The sequence below is a fragment of the Balaenoptera acutorostrata genome, chromosome 5, assembly GCF_949987535.1.
Source record: "Balaenoptera acutorostrata chromosome 5, mBalAcu1.1, whole genome shotgun sequence".
In the NCBI taxonomy this organism is placed as follows: Eukaryota; Metazoa; Chordata; class Mammalia; order Artiodactyla; family Balaenopteridae; genus Balaenoptera; species Balaenoptera acutorostrata.
Genome location: NC_080068.1, coordinates 122,240,109 through 122,246,678, shown reverse-complemented (window position 1 = coordinate 122,246,678; position 6,570 = coordinate 122,240,109).

Here is a 6,570-nt window from a genome sequence, read left to right as displayed (position 1 = left end):
ATGAAGCAGCAAGGCAAAAACTCACCAGACCTAACAAATGAAGAGGAAATAGGCAGTCTACCTGAAAAAGAATTCAGAATAATGACAGTAAAGATGATCCAAAATCTTGGAAATAGAATGGAGAAAATACAAGAAACGTTTAACAAGGACCTAGAAGAACTAAAGAGCAAACAAACAGTGATGAACAACACGATAAATGAAATTAAAAATTCTCTAGAAGGGATCAATAGCAGAATAAGTGAGGCAGGAGAACGGATAAGTGACCTGGAAGATAAAAGAGTGGAAATAACTACTGCAGAGCAGACTAAAGAAAAAACAATGAAAAGAATTGAGGACAGTCTCAGAGACCTCTGGGACAACATTAAACGCACCAACATTCGAATTATAGGGGTCCCAGAAGAAGAAGAGAAAAAGAAAGGGACTGACAAAATATCTGAAGAGATTATAGTTGAAAACTTCCCTAATATGGGAAAGGAAATAGTTAAACAACTCCAGGAAGCACAGAGAGTCCCATACAGGATAAATCCAAGGAGAAACACACCGAGACACATATTAAACAAACTATCAAAAATTAAATACAAAGAAAAAATATTAAAAGCAGCAAGTGAAAAACAACAAATAACACACAAGGGAATCCCCATAAGGTTAACAGCTGACCTTTCAGTAGAAACTCTGCAAGCCAGAAGGGAGTGGCAGGACATATTTAAAGTGATGAAGGAGAAAAACCTACAACCAAGATTACTCTACCCAGCAAGGATCTCATTCAGATTTGACCAAGAAATTAAAACCTTTACAGACAAGCGAAAGCTAAGAGAATTCAGCACCACCAAACCAGCTTTACAACAAATGCTAAAGGAACTTCTCTAGGCAGGAAACACAAGAGAAGGAAAAGACCTACAATAACAGACCCAAAACAATTAAGAAAATGGTAATAGGAACATACATGTTGATAATTACCTTAAATGTAAATGGATTAAATGTTCCAACCAAAGGACATAGACTGGCTGAATGGATACAAAAACAAGACCCGTATATATGCTGTCTACAAGAGACCCACCTCAGACCTAGGGACACATACAGACTGAAAGTGAGGGGATGGAAAAAGATATTCCATGCAAATGGAAATCAAAAGAAAGCTGGACTAGCAATTCTCATATCAGACAAAATAGACTTCAAAACAAAGACTATTACAAGACACAAAGAAGGACACTACATAATGATCAAGGGATCAATCCAAGAAGATATAACAATTGTAAATATTTATGCACCCAACATAGGAGCACCTCAATACATAAGGCAAATATTAACAGCCATAAAAGGGGAAATCGACAGTAACAGAATCATAGTAGGAGACTTTAATACCCCACTTTCACCAATGGACAGATCATCCAAAATGAAAATAAGTTAGGAAACACAAGCTTTAAATGATACATTAAACAAGATGGTCTTAACTGATATTTATAGGACATTCCATCCAAAAACAACAGAATACACATTCTTCTCAAGTGCTCATGGAACATTCTCCAGGATAGATCATATCTTGGGTCACAAATCAAGCCGTGGTAAATTTAAGAAAATTGAAATCGTATCAAGTATCTTTTCCAACCACAACGCTATGAGACTAGATATCAATTACAGGAAAAAAGCTGTAAAATATACAAACACATGGAGGCTAAACAATACAATACTTAATTACCAAGAGATCACTGAAGAAATCAAAGAGGAAATCCAAAAATACCTAGAAACAAATGACAATGAAAACACGATGACCCAAAACCTATGGGATGCAGCAAAAGCAGTTCTAAGAGGGAAGTTTATAGCAGTACAATCCTACCTTAAGAAACAAGAAACATCTCAAATAAACAACCTAACCTTACACCTAAAGCAATTACAGAAAGAACAAAAAAACCCCAACATTAGCAGAAGGGAAGAAATCATAAAGATCAGATCAGAAATAAATGAAAAAGAAATGAAGGAAACAAGAGCAAAGATCAATAAAACTAAAAGCTGGTTCTTTGAGAATATAAACAAAATTGATAAACCATTAGCCAGACTCATCAAGAAAAAAAGGGAGAAGACTCAAATCAACAGAATTAGAAACGAAAAAGGAGAAGTAACAACTGACACTGCAGAAATACAAAGGATCATGAGAGATTACTACAAGCAACTATATGCCAATAAAATGGACAACTTGGAAGAAATGGACAAATTCTTACAAATGCACAATCTTCCGAGACTGAACCAGGAAGAAATAGAAAATATGAACAGACCAATCACAAGCACTGAAATTGAAACTGTGATTAAAAATCTTCCAACAACCAAAAGCCCAGGACCAGATGGATTCACAGGCGAATTCTATCAAACATTTAGAGAAGAGCTAACACCTATCCTTCTCAAACTCTTCCAAAATATTGCAGAGGGAGGAACACTCCCAAACTCATTCTACGAGGCCACCATCACCCTGATACCAAAACCAGACAAAGATGTCACAAAGAAAGAAAGCTACAGGCCAATATCACTGATGAACATAGATGCAAAAATCCTCAACAAAATACTAGCAAACAGAATCCAACAGCACATTAAAAGGATCATACACCATGATCAAGTGGGGTTTATTCCAGGAATGCAAGAATTCTTCAATATACGCAAATCAATCAATGTGATACCCTATATTAACAAACTGAAGGAGAAAAACCATATGATCATCTCAGTAGACGCAGCGAAAGCTTTCGACAAAATTCAACACCCATTTATGATAAAAGCCCTGCAGAAAGTAGGCATAGAGGGAACTTTCCTCAACATAATAAAGGCCATATATGACAAACCCACAGCCAACATTGTCCTCAATGGTGAAACACTGAAACCATTTCCACTAAGATCAGGAACGAGACAAGGTTGCCCACTCTCATCACTACTATTCAACATAGTTTTGGAAGTTTTAGCCACAGCAATCAGAGAAGAAAAAGAAATAAAAGGAATCCAAATTGGAAAAGAAGAAGTAAAGCTCTCACTGTTTGAAGATGACATGATACTATACATAGAGAATGCTAAAGATGCTACCAGAAAACTACTAGAGCTAATCAATGAATTTGGTAAAGTAGCAGGATACAAAATTAATGCACAGAAATCTCTTGCATTCCTATACACTAATGATGAAAAATCTGAAACTGAAATAAAGAAAACACTCCCGTTTACCATTGCAAGAAAAAGAATAAAATATCTAGGAGTAAACCTACCTAAGGAGACAAAAGACCTGTATGCAGAAAATTATAAGACACTGATGAAAGAAATTAAAGATGATACAAATAGATGGAGAGATATACCATGTTCTTGGATTGGAAGAATCAACATTGTGAAAATGACTCTACTACCCAAAGCAATCTACAGATTCAATGCAATCCCTATCAAACTACCACTGGCATTTTTCACAGAACTAGAACAAAAAATTTCACAATTTGTATGGAAACACAAAAGACCCCGAATGGCTAAAGCAATCTTGAGAAAGAAAAACGGAGCTGGAGGAATCAGACTCCCAGACTTCAGACTATACTACAAAGCTACAGTAATTAAGACAGTATGGTACTGGCACAAAAACAGAAATATAGATCAATGGAACAGGATAGAAAGCCCAGGGATAAACCCACACACATATGGTCACCTTATCTTTGACAAAATAGGCAAGAATATACAATGAAGAAAAGACATCCTCTTCAATAAGCTGGGAAAACTGGAGAGCTACATGTAAAAGAATGAAATTAGAACACTCCCTAACACCATACACAAAAATAAACTCAAAATGGATTAAAGACCTAAATGTAAGGCCAGACACTATCAAACTCTTAGAGGAAAACATAGGCAGAACACTCTATAACATACATCACAGCAAGATCCTTTTTGACCCAGCTCCTAGAGAAATGGAAATAAAAACACAAATAAACAAATGGGACCTAATGAAACTTCAAAGCTTTTGCACAGCAAAGAAAACCAAAGACAAGACGAAAAGACAACCCTCAGAATGGGAGAAAATATTTGCAAATGAAGCAACTGACAAAGGATTAATCTCCAAAATTTACAAGCAGCTCATGCAGCTCAATATCAAAAAAACAAACAACCCAATCCAAAAATGGGCAGAAGACCTAAATAGACACTTCTCCAAAGAAGATATACAGATTGCCAACAAACACATGAAAGAATGCTCAACATCATTAATCATTAGAGAAATGCAAATCAAAACTACAATGATATATCATCTCACACCGGTCAGAAGGGCCATCATCAAAAAATCTACAAACAATAAATGCTGGAGAGGGTGTGGAGAAAAGGGAACCCTCTTGCACTGTTGGTGGGAATGTAAATTGATACAGCCACTATGGAGAACAGTATGGGGGTTCCTTAAAAAACTAAAAATAGAACTACCATATGACCCAGCAGTCCCACTACTGGGCATATACCCTGAGAAAACCATAATTCAGAAAGAGTCATATACCAAAATATTCATTGCAGCTCTATTTACAATAGCCAGGACATGGAAGCAACCTAAGTGTCTGTCGACAGATGAATGGATAAAGAAGATGTGGCACATATTCACAATGGAATATTACTCAGCCATAAAAAGAAACGAAATTGAGTTATTTGTAGTGAAGTGGATGGACTTAGAATCTGTCATACAGCGTGAAGTAAGTCAGAAAAAGAAAAACAATTACTGAATGCTAACACATATATATTGACTCTAAAAAAAAAAAATTTCTTCTTGGTCATGAAAAACCTAGGGGCAAGATGGGAATAAAGACACAGACCTACTAGAGAATGGACTTGAGGATACGGGGAGGGGGAAGGGTAAGCTGGGACAAAGTGAGAGAGTGGCATGAACATATACACACTACCAGATGTAAAATAGATAGCTAGTGGGAAGCAGTCGCATAGCAAAGGGAGACCAGATTGGTGCTTTGTAACCACCGAGAGGGGTGGGATAGGTAGGGTGGGAGGGAGGGAGATGCAAGAGGGAAGAGATATGGGGACATATGTATATGTATAACTGATTCACTTTGTTATAAAGCAGAAACTAACACACCATTGTAAAGCAATTATACTCCAATAAAGATGTTCAAAAAATTAAAAATAAAAACAAAAAAAAATAAAGCATCATTCACTTGAAAAAAAAAAATCAACTCATGTTAATCCTCACAACAACTCTATACTATAAGAACTAGTGGGCTTCCCTGGTGGTGCAGTGGTTGAGAGTCTGCCTGCCAATGCAGGGGACACGGGTTAGAGCCCTGGCCTGGGAAGATCCCACATGCTGTGGAGCAACTGGGCCCATGAGCCACAACTACTGAGCCTGTGCGTCTGGAGCCTGTGCTCCGCAACAAGAGAGGCCGCGATAGTGAGATGCCCGCGCACCGCGATGAAGAGTGGCCCCCGCTCGCCGCAACTAGAGAAAGCTCTTGCACAGAAACGAAGACCCAGCACAGCCAAAAATAAATAAATTAATTTAAAAAAAAAATTACTATTCTCATTTTACAGAGTAGGTAACTTAGGCAAAGAGAAGTTACGTAAATTGGCCAAAGGTAAACAGGCAGTAAGTGGCTGAACCAGGATTTGAACCCAAGCAGTCTGGTTCTAGAGTCTGATATTCTAGAATCCAGATTCAATTTTATTTAATATGGTTATACAGGTAAATTTTCATTTGAAATATTATTCAACACATATTTATTGAACATTTATTAGATGCAGGTGCTGATCTAGGTGTTAGAAATACAATAGTAAACGAGACAGACAAAAAATCCCTGTCCCCATGGAGGAGGACACAGATAATATACAAGAGAAAAGGTAAAATATAAAGTACATTAGATGGTATAAATGCTACGGAGAAAACAAGGCCAGGAAGAGGGGTGAGGAGTGAGTACAGTTTTAAAGAGGGATGAGAATATGAGTACAGTTTTAAGTAGGATGGCCAGGAAAGTAACCTGAATACGTGTTGTCTGAGCAATAACCAGCCTGAAAGAGGTGAGGAAATGAGCCGTTCTAGTTATGCTTTAAATGACAACAGGCAGAGTAAGAGCCCTGGGTTTGGAACCTTGGATTCATGACAGTCCTAAAATGGCCCTGGAGTTACATTTAGTGAGTTTCTGGGATTTGCAATACAAATACCTAAACCAGCACATTCTATGAGGGCTTGATGTTGCTAGTTTAGGAAGAGCAGAGTAATGAAACTGAATGAGTGTTATGAAACAAGAAGCAGCTTCTTCATTTATTTTGAGCTGAAATTCTTGTAGGATTATTTTGTCAGGTGGCAATGTTAAACACTTTATAAACTTTACTCTTCCCAGTTTCTAAAATCAATACATTCTCTATTTTAGTCTGCCTAGGTTACCAACTGATATAGTGTACTCTGCAGTTTTTGTGTGGAGTATTCTATATATGTCTGTTACGTCTCATTGCTTTATAATTTCCTTCACGTTCTCTATTTTCTTTTCTTTTTTTTTAAATTGAGGTATAGCTGATTTACAATATGATATAAGTTTCAGGTGTACAACATAGTGATTCAAAATTTTTAACGGTATACTCCAT